Source organism: Rhinoderma darwinii, unplaced genomic scaffold (genome assembly GCF_050947455.1).
Source record: "Rhinoderma darwinii isolate aRhiDar2 unplaced genomic scaffold, aRhiDar2.hap1 Scaffold_533, whole genome shotgun sequence".
In the NCBI taxonomy this organism is placed as follows: domain Eukaryota; kingdom Metazoa; phylum Chordata; class Amphibia; order Anura; family Rhinodermatidae; genus Rhinoderma; species Rhinoderma darwinii.
The window spans coordinates 1-13,851 of record NW_027464082.1 but is presented as its reverse complement, the minus strand read 5'-3'; the positions used below and the strand labels follow the sequence as shown (position 1 = coordinate 13,851).

Here is a 13,851-nt window from a genome sequence, read left to right as displayed (position 1 = left end):
AGCATTTAGAGTAGGTGAGTTGGTGTCGCCAAGTACTAAACAGGCAGGGGGGCTGAGATCTGGGGAGGTGAGCCTTTTTGCAGATCGGTTGGAGGTATGGTTGCGTAGATCAAAAACTGACCAATTAGGGAAGGGAAAACTGATAGTTTTGTTCGCTCTCCCGGGGTCGGTCATGTGCCCAGTAGAGTGCATGCGGGGTTTTACAAAAAACAGGGGGTCTCCAGATTTGCCTTTGTTACGTCATGTGGACGGGTCGTTCTTGTCCAGGTTTCAGTTTGGAGCTGTTTTTAAAAAATGTTTGACGGCGGTTGGGGTTGCAGCAGGCTCATATTCATCTCATTCCTTCCGGACTGGCGCAGCAACGGAAGCAGGGCGCTGGGGGTTGGATGATGAGGGGGTGAGGCGTATTGGTCGTTGGGAGTCTAAAAGGTTTAAGTCTTATGTCCGCCCCCATATGTTGTAATTTTGTTGTTATGCTTGCAAATGTTATATGGTGGTGCCTAACTGTGTTTTCCGTTTCAGATTCGCCTCCTTGTCTGGTGTGGTTGATGGGTCATTCGTACGTGCACTGGGGGGCTTTGAGGGCGGACGTCCGCCCGGATGGTCGCCAGTTGCGCATTCCGCGACAGGATGCGGTTGTGCATTGGCTGGGGTTTAGAGGTATGTCGTGGAACAGGGTGTTGGCGGAATTCCAGACATATGTGCGGCTCGATAGGGTTCCGGAGGTTTTAGTGTTGCACGTGGGTGGGAATGACTTAGGAGTCCGCCCTTTTCGTGAGTTGGTGCGGGATATCAAACATGATTTGTTGTGTTTGTGGGTATCTTATCCCAAGTTGGTGGTAGTGTGGTCGGACATAGTCCCAAGGAAGCATTGGCGGTTAGCTAGATCGGTGGAGAGAGTCAATAAGGCTCGGATAAAAGTTAACCGGGCGGTGTCCCGTTTTGTGGCGAAGAACGGGGGCATTTGCGTGAGGCATAGGGATTTGGAGTCAGGATTGGGGAATTTCTGGAGGAGTGACGGGGTTCATCTGACCGAGGTTGGCATTGATATTTGGAGCTTGGCTATAGCAGAAGGCATAGAAAGGGCGGTGGTGGTGTGGAGGAACTCACAGGCTTAAGGTGGTCAAGGCCTGTTTCGCGGTGGCGGGGGGAGTCCTTGAGGCCAGTCAGTACAAAATGGTGGGGGGGTCGCATCGGGGGTATGCGTCCCCCAAAAAAGGTACATGGTTGAAGACTTCATCGGGTGTTATCCCTTTGAAGTGGTCTTCTGGTAGAAGGTATGTCACTTGAAGGCTTCATCGGGTGTTATCCCTTTGAAGTGGACTTCTAGTGGTCGGTATATCACTTGAGGGCTTCATCGGGTGTTATCCCCTTGAAGTGGACTTCTAGTGGTTGGAGCCATCTGCAGAGGTGAACGGTGCTTCCGAGCTGGTTTACGGCTGGAGGTAATTAGTGGTTTGCAGATGGCTAATTCGGTGTGTTCTTGAAAGGAACATCTGAAGGGGCTTCAAGGACTTCCTCTGCTCGGGTTAATGTTAACGTTTAATTGTTATTTATGATTCTGACCCATGTTGGGTCATGTGAATTATTAGGAGGAATTCTCTGGTGGATTCCTAACTAGTTATCCGAATGTTTCGGATTTAAATTGTTTTTATAAAACTGTGAAATTAATAAACGGCTGCTGTGGCCATTTCACATCCAACCTCGGTGTCATGTGTCGTTACTAAATGGGGATGGGGGATAGTATGGTTTAAGGTTAACACACGACTCTACCTAGGCAGGTCAAGAAGAGGCTGGACGCAGCTGCAGGCTTAAGGGAAGCCGACATGACCGTCCTGGTAGGGAAAGGGTTAATGTTACGAGGTCAGGGAAAGTTGAAGGAGCTGAAGGAGGGACGGGGAGGAGTTAAGGGGGGCGGGGGGGCCGTTACTGCGCTTCCCGCTGTTTCTCGGCATTGAGCCGGAAGCAGCGGGAGGAGTAACACACAGTAAGCAAAGCTCCCACCCTCCCACCCTTGTTTTGTTACTCCTTAGGTCTTATGTACGTCTGGCTATGAGCGTTGTGTTTTATTTTGTGTGCTTATTTAACATGTTTTTCTTTTTTCCGGAGTAGGTTCTGTTGTCATGGCAGCTGGCGGGGGGAGTCCTTGAGGCCAGTCAGTACAAAATGGTGGGGGGGTCGCATCGGGGGTATGCGTCCCCCAAAAAAGGTACATGGTTGAAGACTTCATCGGGTGTTATCCCTTTGAAGTGGTCTTCTGGTAGAAGGTATGTCACTTGAAGGCTTCATCGGGTGTTATCCCTTTGAAGTGGACTTCTAGTGGTCGGTATATCACTTGAGGGCTTCATCGGGTGTTATCCCCTTGAAGTGGACTTCTAGTGGTTGGAGCCATCTGCAGAGGTGAACGGTGCTTCCGAGCTGGTTTACGGCTGGAGGTAATTAGTGGTTTGCAGATGGCTAATTCGGTGTGTTCTTGAAAGGAACATCTGAAGGGGCTTCAAGGACTTCCTCTGCTCGGGTTAATGTTAACGTTTAATTGTTATTTATGATTCTGACCCATGTTGGGTCATGTGAATTATTAGGAGGAATTCTCTGGTGGATTCCTAACTAGTTATCCGAATGTTTCGGATTTAAATTGTTTTTATAAAACTGTGAAATTAATAAACGGCTGCTGTGGCCATTTCACATCCAACCTCGGTGTCATGTGTCGTTACTAAATGGGGATGGGGGATAGTATGGTTTAAGGTTAACACACGACTCTACCTAGGCAGGTCATGTCTGGCTTCCTCTCCGGCCTTTATTCACCTCCCGTGTAGCTGTGAGTGTGTGAGCCTGCAGGGCCCCATGGAATTGCCTAGAAGTAGGCTGAATCGCTGCAAGGGCTGAACAGCAGTATCGGGCAGGCTCGGGCAACGCGCGGCCCGTTCGGGTTATCGCTTCTCGGCCTTTTGGCTAAGATCAAGTGTAGTATCTGTTCTTATCAGTTTAATATCTGATACGTCCCCTATCTGGGGACCATATATTAAATGGATTTTTAGAACAGGGAGATGGAAATAGAGCTTGCTCTGTCCACTCCACGCATTGACCTGGTATTGCAGTATTTCCAGGACCGGTGCACCCTTTCCTTATGTGTTGACTAAAAGCAGATTCCAAAAGTGTTTTTTGTCTTTGCTATTGTTTCTGTCTTTCTGAAGGGATCTCCCCTTTTAATCCCATTATTTCAACACCTGTTGGACAATGCATGAGTGATAATGAGCTCATTGATTAAATGCAATTAATGAATAGATTGCCACCTCTGTTGTGTGTCGTCTGTGTTTCTGTGTTTCCGGCATTTCACATTGGAACACCTCATTCACCTTCCTTGTCTTCTCTCCGCCCTCCCTTTTAGGTAAGTTAAAGAGCTGCACCTGAGCCAGCCACTGATTGATTGATTGATTGATTGATTGATTGATTGATTGATTGATTGATGCAGCACAACAGTCAAATAGTGGAGTGGAGTAGGGGAACAGCAAACAGCCAATAAAGCAGCCCGCCCGCTCGCCTGCCCGCCACAATGGACCTACCTGTGTACACTAGATGGATGTGATGGAATGTACTGTCGTCCCTACATTTCAAGAAGAAGTAAGAATTGCAGTTGCAACAAAGCCTTGCTTGCCTACAAAGAGAGCAGCAATTTGGATTTGTTACTATGTTACCTAGAAGAATAACAAACTGTGCAAGGATGGAGGTTGTAGGAGCAAGGAGAAGTTGTCTGTAAAGTTGGTGGATGCCTATTTTCCATTTTGCAGTCCCTTGTCTCCCTCTTGTGGCCTCCTGGAGGCAACTAGCTGTGCAAAAAAAAGACAGCCTGGCGGCCGGCTGTTGCAGTGTTGCCCTCTCAGGCAACACTGAGTGACTGACTGAGCCTCACCGTCTTATATAAAGTTCAGACGGAACTTTGCACGTGTCATAGTGGAGCCCTCAGGATTCCAGAGCCAGCTTTCTGACATCATAATGGGGCCTCAGAGATAAAAGCCTGGGCCCAGGCAGTGTTGGTCAGTGCTGCTCAGCAGGCAGCACTGGACTGGACTGGATTACAGCTGATACAAGGTGTGAAGGAACAAGGGGTGGCTGTGGGCATGCACTTGCTGCCGCTGCCAGTGTTTATCTGCATGGCAGCAGGGCATTTGGGCGTTGCCAGGAAGGCGTTTTTATGTAGATTCCTCCTCTTTCAGCACTGCATTGTGGTGCAAGCAAAAGAAGCAAATCCTGTCTGGCTTCCTCTCCGGCCTTTATTCACCTCCCGTGTAGCTGTGAGTGTGTGAGCCTGCAGGGCCCCATGGAATTGCCTAGAAGTAGGCTGAATCGCTGCAAGGGCTGAACAGCAGTATCGGGCAGGCTCGGGCAACGCGCGGCCCGTTCGGGTTATCGCTTCTCGGCCTTTTGGCTAAGATCAAGTGTAGTATCTGTTCTTATCAGTTTAATATCTGATACGTCCCCTATCTGGGGACCATATATTAAATGGATTTTTAGAACAGGGAGATGGAAATAGAGCTTGCTCTGTCCACTCCACGCATTGACCTGGTATTGCAGTATTTCCAGGACCGGTGCACCCTTTCCTTATGTGTTGACTAAAAGCAGATTCCAAAAGTGTTTTTTGTCTTTGCTATTGTTTCTGTCTTTCTGAAGGGATCTCCCCTTTTAATCCCATTATTTCAACACCTGTTGGACAATGCATGAGTGATAATGAGCTCATTGATTAAATGCAATTAATGAATAGATTGCCACCTCTTGTTGTGTGTCGTCTGTGTTTCTGTGTTTCCGGCATTTCACATTGGAACACCTCATTCACCTTCCTTGTCTTCTCTCCGCCCTCCCTTTTAGGTAAGTTAAAGAGCTGCACCTGAGCCAGCCACTGATTGATTGATTGATTGATTGATTGATTGATTGATTGATTGATTGATTGATTGATTGATGCAGCACAACAGTCAAATAGTGGAGTGGAGTAGGGGAACAGCAAACAGCCAATAAAGCAGCCCGCCCGCTCGCCTGCCCGCCACAATGGACCTACCTGTGTACACTAGATGGATGTGATGGAATGTACTGTCGTCCCTACATTTCAAGAAGAAGTAAGAATTGCAGTTGCAACAAAGCCTTGCTTGCCTACAAAGAGAGCAGCAATTTGGATTTGTTACTATGTTACCTAGAAGAATAACAAACTGTGCAAGGATGGAGGTTGTAGGAGCAAGGAGAAGTTGTCTGTAAAGTTGGTGGATGCCTATTTTCCATTTTGCAGTCCCTTGTCTCCCTCTTGTGGCCTCCTGGAGGCAACTAGCTGTGCAAAAAAAAGACAGCCTGGCGGCCGGCTGTTGCAGTGTTGCCCTCTCAGGCAACACTGAGTGACTGACTGAGCCTCACCTTCTTATATAAAGTTCAGACGGAACTTTGCACGTGTCATAGTGGAGCCCTCAGGATTCCAGAGCCAGCTTTCTGACATCATAATGGGGCCTCAGAGATAAAAGCCTGGGCCCAGGCAGTGTTGGTCAGTGCTGCTCAGCAGGCAGCACTGGACTGGACTGGATTACAGCTGATACAAGGTGTGAAGGAACAAGGGGTGGCTGTGGGCATGCACTTGCTGCCGCTGCCAGTGTTTATCTGCATGGCAGCAGGGCATTTGGGCGTTGCCAGGAAGGCGTTTTTATGTAGATTCCTCCTCTTTCAGCACTGCATTGTGGTGCAAGCAAAAGAAGCAAATCCTGTCTGGCTTCCTCTCCGGCCTTTATTCACCTCCCGTGTAGCTGTGAGTGTGTGAGCCTGCAGGGCCCCATGGAATTGCCTAGAAGTAGGCTGAATCGCTGCAAGGGCTGAACAGCAGTATCGGGCAGGCTCGGGCAACGCGCGGCCCGTTCGGGTTATCGCTTCTCGGCCTTTTGGCTAAGATCAAGTGTAGTATCTGTTCTTATCAGTTTAATATCTGATACGTCCCCTATCTGGGGACCATATATTAAATGGATTTTTAGAACAGGGAGATGGAAATAGAGCTTGCTCTGTCCACTCCACGCATTGACCTGGTATTGCAGTATTTCCAGGACCGGTGCACCCTTTCCTTATGTGTTGACTAAAAGCAGATTCCAAAAGTGTTTTTTGTCTTTGCTATTGTTTCTGTCTTTCTGAAGGGATCTCCCCTTTTAATCCCATTATTTCAACACCTGTTGGACAATGCATGAGTGATAATGAGCTCATTGATTAAATGCAATTAATGAATAGATTGCCACCTCTTGTTGTGTGTCGTCTGTGTTTCTGTGTTTCCGGCATTTCACATTGGAACACCTCATTCACCTTCCTTGTCTTCTCTCCGCCCTCCCTTTTAGGTAAGTTAAAGAGCTGCACCTGAGCCAGCCACTGATTGATTGATTGATTGATTGATTGATTGATTGATTGATGCAGCACAACAGTCAAATAGTGGAGTGGAGTAGGGGAACAGCAAACAGCCAATAAAGCAGCCCGCCCGCTCGCCTGCCCGCCACAATGGACCTACCTGTGTACACTAGATGGATGTGATGGAATGTACTGTCGTCCCTACATTTCAAGAAGAAGTAAGAATTGCAGTTGCAACAAAGCCTTGCTTGCCTACAAAGAGAGCAGCAATTTGGATTTGTTACTATGTTACCTAGAAGAATAACAAACTGTGCAAGGATGGAGGTTGTAGGAGCAAGGAGAAGTTGTCTGTAAAGTTGGTGGATGCCTATTTTCCATTTTGCAGTCCCTTGTCTCCCTCTTGTGGCCTCCTGGAGGCAACTAGCTGTGCAAAAAAAAGACAGCCTGGCGGCCGGCTGTTGCAGTGTTGCCCTCTCAGGCAACACTGAGTGACTGACTGAGCCTCACCGTCTTATATAAAGTTCAGACGGAACTTTGCACGTGTCATAGTGGAGCCCTCAGGATTCCAGAGCCAGCTTTCTGACATCATAATGGGGCCTCAGAGATAAAAGCCTGGGCCCAGGCAGTGTTGGTCAGTGCTGCTCAGCAGGCAGCACTGGACTGGACTGGATTACAGCTGATACAAGGTGTGAAGGAACAAGGGGTGGCTGTGGGCATGCACTTGCTGCCGCTGCCAGTGTTTATCTGCATGGCAGCAGGGCATTTGGGCGTTGCCAGGAAGGCGTTTTTATGTAGATTCCTCCTCTTTCAGCACTGCATTGTGGTGCAAGCAAAAGAAGCAAATCCTGTCTGGCTTCCTCTCCGGCCTTTATTCACCTCCCGTGTAGCTGTGAGTGTGTGAGCCTGCAGGGCCCCATGGAATTGCCTAGAAGTAGGCTGAATCGCTGCAAGGGCTGAACAGCAGTATCGGGCAGGCTCGGGCAACGCGCGGCCCGTTCGGGTTATCGCTTCTCGGCCTTTTGGCTAAGATCAAGTGTAGTATCTGTTCTTATCAGTTTAATATCTGATACGTCCCCTATCTGGGGACCATATATTAAATGGATTTTTAGAACAGGGAGATGGAAATAGAGCTTGCTCTGTCCACTCCACGCATTGACCTGGTATTGCAGTATTTCCAGGACCGGTGCACCCTTTCCTTATGTGTTGACTAAAAGCAGATTCCAAAAGTGTTTTTTGTCTTTGCTATTGTTTCTGTCTTTCTGAAGGGATCTCCCCTTTTAATCCCATTATTTCAACACCTGTTGGACAATGCATGAGTGATAATGAGCTCATTGATTAAATGCAATTAATGAATAGATTGCCACCTCTTGTTGTGTGTCGTCTGTGTTTCTGTGTTTCCGGCATTTCACATTGGAACAGCTCATTCACCTTCCTTGTCTTCTCTCCGCCCTCCCTTTTAGGTAAGTTAAAGAGCTGCACCTGAGCCAGCCACTGATTGATTGATTGATTGATTGATTGATTGATTGATTGATTGATTGATTGATGCAGCACAACAGTCAAATAGTGGAGTGGAGTAGGGGAACAGCAAACAGCCAATAAAGCAGCCCGCCCGCTCGCCTGCCCGCCACAATGGACCTACCTGTGTACACTAGATGGATGTGATGGAATGTACTATCGTCCCTACATTTCAAGAAGAAGTAAGAATTGCAGTTGCAACAAAGCCTTGCTTGCCTACAAAGAGAGCAGCAATTTGGATTTGTTACTATGTTACCTAGAAGAATAACAAACTGTGCAAGGATGGAGGTTGTAGGAGCAAGGAGAAGTTGTCTGTAAAGTTGGTGGATGCCTATTTTCCATTTTGCAGTCCCTTGTCTCCCTCTTGTGGCCTCCTGGAGGCAACTAGCTGTGCAAAAAAAAGACAGCCTGGCGGCCGGCTGTTGCAGTGTTGCCCTCTCAGGCAACACTGAGTGACTGACTGAGCCTCACCGTCTTATATAAAGTTCAGACGGAACTTTGCACGTGTCATAGTGGAGCCCTCAGGATTCCAGAGCCAGCTTTCTGACATCATAATGGGGCCTCAGAGATAAAAGCCTGGGCCCAGGCAGTGTTGGTCAGTGCTGCTCAGCAGGCAGCACTGGACTGGACTGGATTACAGCTGATACAAGGTGTGAAGGAACAAGGGGTGGCTGTGGGCATGCACTTGCTGCCGCTGCCAGTGTTTATCTGCATGGCAGCAGGGCATTTGGGCGTTGCCAGGAAGGCGTTTTTATGTAGATTCCTCCTCTTTCAGCACTGCATTGTGGTGCAAGCAAAAGAAGCAAATCCTGTCTGGCTTCCTCTCCGGCCTTTATTCACCTCCCGTGTAGCTGTGAGTGTGTGAGCCTGCAGGGCCCCATGGAATTGCCTAGAAGTAGGCTGAATCGCTGCAAGGGCTGAACAGCAGTATCGGGCAGGCTCGGGCAACGCGCGGCCCGTTCGGGTTATCGCTTCTCGGCCTTTTGGCTAAGATCAAGTGTAGTATCTGTTCTTATCAGTTTAATATCTGATACGTCCCCTATCTGGGGACCATATATTAAATGGATTTTTAGAACAGGGAGATGGAAATAGAGCTTGCTCTGTCCACTCCACGCATTGACCTGGTATTGCAGTATTTCCAGGACCGGTGCACCCTTTCCTTATGTGTTGACTAAAAGCAGATTCCAAAAGTGTTTTTTGTCTTTGCTATTGTTTCTGTCTTTCTGAAGGGATCTCCCCTTTTAATCCCATTATTTCAACACCTGTTGGACAATGCATGAGTGATAATGAGCTCATTGATTAAATGCAATTAATGAATAGATTGCCACCTCTTGTTGTGTGTCGTCTGTGTTTCTGTGTTTCCGGCATTTCACATTGGAACACCTCATTCACCTTCCTTGTCTTCTCTCCGCCCTCCCTTTTAGGTAAGTTAAAGAGCTGCACCTGAGCCAGCCACTGATTGATTGATTGATTGATTGATTGATTGATTGATTGATTGATGCAGCACAACAGTCAAATAGTGGAGTGGAGTAGGGGAACAGCAAACAGCCAATAAAGCAGCCCGCCCGCTCGCCTGCCCGCCACAATGGACCTACCTGTGTACACTAGATGGATGTGATGGAATGTACTGTCGTCCCTACATTTCAAGAAGAAGTAAGAATTGCAGTTGCAACAAAGCCTTGCTTGCCTACAAAGAGAGCAGCAATTTGGATTTGTTACTATGTTACCTAGAAGAATAACAAACTGTGCAAGGATGGAGGTTGTAGGAGCAAGGAGAAGTTGTCTGTAAAGTTGGTGGATGCCTATTTTCCATTTTGCAGTCCCTTGTCTCCCTCTTGTGGCCTCCTGGAGGCAACTAGCTGTGCAAAAAAAAGACAGCCTGGCGGCCGGCTGTTGCAGTGTTGCCCTCTCAGGCAACACTGAGTGACTGACTGAGCCTCACCGTCTTATATAAAGTTCAGACGGAACTTTGCACGTGTCATAGTGGAGCCCTCAGGATTCCAGAGCCAGCTTTCTGACATCATAATGGGGCCTCAGAGATAAAAGCCTGGGCCCAGGCAGTGTTGGTCAGTGCTGCTCAGCAGGCAGCACTGGACTGGACTGGATTACAGCTGATACAAGGTGTGAAGGAACAAGGGGTGGCTGTGGGCATGCACTTGCTGCCGCTGCCAGTGTTTATCTGCATGGCAGCAGGGCATTTGGGCGTTGCCAGGAAGGCGTTTTTATGTAGATTCCTCCTCTTTCAGCACTGCATTGTGGTGCAAGCAAAAGAAGCAAATCCTGTCTGGCTTCCTCTCCGGCCTTTATTCACCTCCCGTGTAGCTGTGAGTGTGTGAGCCTGCAGGGCCCCATGGAATTGCCTAGAAGTAGGCTGAATCGCTGCAAGGGCTGAACAGCAGTATCGGGCAGGCTCGGGCAACGCGCGGCCCGTTCGGGTTATCGCTTCTCGGCCTTTTGGCTAAGATCAAGTGTAGTATCTGTTCTTATCAGTTTAATATCTGATACGTCCCCTATCTGGGGACCATATATTAAATGGATTTTTAGAACAGGGAGATGGAAATAGAGCTTGCTCTGTCCACTCCACGCATTGACCTGGTATTGCAGTATTTCCAGGACCGGTGCACCCTTTCCTTATGTGTTGACTAAAAGCAGATTCCAAAAGTGTTTTTTGTCTTTGCTATTGTTTCTGTCTTTCTGAAGGGATCTCCCCTTTTAATCCCATTATTTCAACACCTGTTGGACAATGCATGAGTGATAATGAGCTCATTGATTAAATGCAATTAATGAATAGATTGCCACCTCTTGTTGTGTGTCGTCTGTGTTTCTGTGTTTCCGGCATTTCACATTGGAACACCTCATTCACCTTCCTTGTCTTCTCTCCGCCCTCCCTTTTAGGTAAGTTAAAGAGCTGCACCTGAGCCAGCCACTGATTGATTGATTGATTGATTGATTGATTGATTGATTGATTGATTGATTGATTGATTGATGCAGCACAACAGTCAAATAGTGGAGTGGAGTAGGGGAACAGCAAACAGCCAATAAAGCAGCCCGCCCGCTCGCCTGCCCGCCACAATGGACCTACCTGTGTACACTAGATGGATGTGATGGAATGTACTGTCGTCCCTACATTTCAAGAAGAAGTAAGAATTGCAGTTGCAACAAAGCCTTGCTTGCCTACAAAGAGAGCAGCAATTTGGATTTGTTACTATGTTACCTAGAAGAATAACAAACTGTGCAAGGATGGAGGTTGTAGGAGCAAGGAGAAGTTGTCTGTAAAGTTGGTGGATGCCTATTTTCCATTTTGCAGTCCCTTGTCTCCCTCTTGTGGCCTCCTGGAGGCAACTAGCTGTGCAAAAAAAAGACAGCCTGGCGGCCGGCTGTTGCAGTGTTGCCCTCTCAGGCAACACTGAGTGACTGACTGAGCCTCACCGTCTTATATAAAGTTCAGACGGAACTTTGCACGTGTCATAGTGGAGCCCTCAGGATTCCAGAGCCAGCTTTCTGACATCATAATGGGGCCTCAGAGATAAAAGCCTGGGCCCAGGCAGTGTTGGTCAGTGCTGCTCAGCAGGCAGCACTGGACTGGACTGGATTACAGCTGATACAAGGTGTGAAGGAACAAGGGGTGGCTGTGGGCATGCACTTGCTGCCGCTGCCAGTGTTTATCTGCATGGCAGCAGGGCATTTGGGCGTTGCCAGGAAGGCGTTTTTATGTAGATTCCTCCTCTTTCAGCACTGCATTGTGGTGCAAGCAAAAGAAGCAAATCCTGTCTGGCTTCCTCTCCGGCCTTTATTCACCTCCCGTGTAGCTGTGAGTGTGTGAGCCTGCAGGGCCCCATGGAATTGCCTAGAAGTAGGCTGAATCGCTGCAAGGGCTGAACAGCAGTATCGGGCAGGCTCGGGCAACGCGCGGCCCGTTCGGGTTATCGCTTCTCGGCCTTTTGGCTAAGATCAAGTGTAGTATCTGTTCTTATCAGTTTAATATCTGATACGTCCCCTATCTGGGGACCATATATTAAATGGATTTTTAGAACAGGGAGATGGAAATAGAGCTTGCTCTGTCCACTCCACGCATTGACCTGGTATTGCAGTATTTCCAGGACCGGTGCACCCTTTCCTTATGTGTTGACTAAAAGCAGATTCCAAAAGTGTTTTTTGTCTTTGCTATTGTTTCTGTCTTTCTGAAGGGATCTCCCCTTTTAATCCCATTATTTCAACACCTGTTGGACAATGCATGAGTGATAATGAGCTCATTGATTAAATGCAATTAATGAATAGATTGCCACCTCTTGTTGTGTGTCGTCTGTGTTTCTGTGTTTCCGGCATTTCACATTGGAACACCTCATTCACCTTCCTTGTCTTCTCTCCGCCCTCCCTTTTAGGTAAGTTAAAGAGCTGCACCTGAGCCAGCCACTGATTGATTGATTGATTGATTGATTGATTGATTGATTGATTGATTGATTGATTGATTGATTGATTGATGCAGCACAACAGTCAAATAGTGGAGTGGAGTAGGGGAACAGCAAACAGCCAATAAAGCAGCCCGCCCGCTCGCCTGCCCGCCACAATGGACCTACCTGTGTACACTAGATGGATGTGATGGAATGTACTGTCGTCCCTACATTTCAAGAAGAAGTAAGAATTGCAGTTGCAACAAAGCCTTGCTTGCCTACAAAGAGAGCAGCAATTTGGATTTGTTACTATGTTACCTAGAAGAATAACAAACTGTGCAAGGATGGAGGTTGTAGGAGCAAGGAGAAGTTGTCTGTAAAGTTGGTGGATGCCTATTTTCCATTTTGCAGTCCCTTGTCTCCCTCTTGTGGCCTCCTGGAGGCAACTAGCTGTGCAAAAAAAAGACAGCCTGGCGGCCGGCTGTTGCAGTGTTGCCCTCTCAGGCAACACTGAGTGACTGACTGAGCCTCACCGTCTTATATAAAGTTCAGACGGAACTTTGCACGTGTCATAGTGGAGCCCTCAGGATTCCAGAGCCAGCTTTCTGACATCATAATGGGGCCTCAGAGATAAAAGCCTGGGCCCAGGCAGTGTTGGTCAGTGCTGCTCAGCAGGCAGCACTGGACTGGACTGGATTACAGCTGATACAAGGTGTGAAGGAACAAGGGGTGGCTGTGGGCATGCACTTGCTGCCGCTGCCAGTGTTTATCTGCATGGCAGCAGGGCATTTGGGCGTTGCCAGGAAGGCGTTTTTATGTAGATTCCTCCTCTTTCAGCACTGCATTGTGGTGCAAGCAAAAGAAGCAAATCCTGTCTGGCTTCCTCTCCGGCCTTTATTCACCTCCCGTGTAGCTGTGAGTGTGTGAGCCTGCAGGGCCCCATGGAATTGCCTAGAAGTAGGCTGAATCGCTGCAAGGGCTGAACAGCAGTATCGGGCAGGCTCGGGCAACGCGCGGCCCGTTCGGGTTATCGCTTCTCGGCCTTTTGGCTAAGATCAAGTGTAGTATCTGTTCTTATCAGTTTAATATCTGATACGTCCCCTATCTGGGGACCATATATTAAATGGATTTTTAGAACAGGGAGATGGAAATAGAGCTTGCTCTGTCCACTCCACGCATTGACCTGGTATTGCAGTATTTCCAGGACCGGTGCACCCTTTCCTTATGTGTTGACTAAAAGCAGATTCCAAAAGTGTTTTTTGTCTTTGCTATTGTTTCTGTCTTTCTGAAGGGATCTCCCCTTTTAATCCCATTATTTCAACACCTGTTGGACAATGCATGAGTGATAATGAGCTCATTGATTAAATGCAATTAATGAATAGATTGCCACCTCTTGTTGTGTGTCGTCTGTGTTTCTGTGTTTCCGGCATTTCACATTGGAACACCTCATTCACCTTCCTTGTCTTCTCTCCGCCCTCCCTTTTAGGTAAGTTAAAGAGCTGCACCTGAGCCAGCCACTGATTGATTGATTGATTGATTGATTGATTGATTGATTGATTGATTGATTGATTGATTGATTGCAGCACAA

General features: G+C 47.9%; 8 non-coding genes across 8 annotated transcripts; all 8 read left to right on the top strand.

Moving 5' to 3' along the window:
* The first annotated feature begins 2,932 nt into the window (after nt 1–2,932).
* Nucleotides 2,933–3,123, top strand: LOC142722240 (U2 spliceosomal RNA). Its single transcript, XR_012874558.1, has one exon. It is a non-coding gene; the product is annotated as a U2 spliceosomal RNA (small nuclear RNA).
* A 1,283-nt stretch (nt 3,124–4,406) lies between these two features.
* Nucleotides 4,407–4,597, top strand: LOC142722228 (U2 spliceosomal RNA). The gene has a single exon (XR_012874546.1). It is a non-coding gene; the product is annotated as a U2 spliceosomal RNA (small nuclear RNA).
* A 1,296-nt stretch (nt 4,598–5,893) lies between these two features.
* LOC142722216 (U2 spliceosomal RNA) lies at nt 5,894–6,084 on the top strand. The gene has a single exon (XR_012874533.1). It is a non-coding gene; the product is annotated as a U2 spliceosomal RNA (small nuclear RNA).
* Nucleotides 6,085–7,360: 1,276 nt separating this feature from the next.
* On the top strand, nt 7,361–7,551 carry LOC142722204 (U2 spliceosomal RNA). Its single transcript, XR_012874520.1, has one exon. It is a non-coding gene; the product is annotated as a U2 spliceosomal RNA (small nuclear RNA).
* Nucleotides 7,552–8,839: 1,288 nt separating this feature from the next.
* Nucleotides 8,840–9,030, top strand: LOC142722192 (U2 spliceosomal RNA). Its single transcript, XR_012874508.1, has one exon. It is a non-coding gene; the product is annotated as a U2 spliceosomal RNA (small nuclear RNA).
* A 1,280-nt stretch (nt 9,031–10,310) lies between these two features.
* On the top strand, nt 10,311–10,501 carry LOC142722180 (U2 spliceosomal RNA). The gene has a single exon (XR_012874496.1). It is a non-coding gene; the product is annotated as a U2 spliceosomal RNA (small nuclear RNA).
* A 1,296-nt stretch (nt 10,502–11,797) lies between these two features.
* On the top strand, nt 11,798–11,988 carry LOC142722167 (U2 spliceosomal RNA). Its single transcript, XR_012874484.1, has one exon. It is a non-coding gene; the product is annotated as a U2 spliceosomal RNA (small nuclear RNA).
* Nucleotides 11,989–13,292: 1,304 nt separating this feature from the next.
* Nucleotides 13,293–13,483, top strand: LOC142722364 (U2 spliceosomal RNA). Its single transcript, XR_012874675.1, has one exon. It is a non-coding gene; the product is annotated as a U2 spliceosomal RNA (small nuclear RNA).
* Nucleotides 13,484–13,851: the final 368 nt, after the last annotated feature.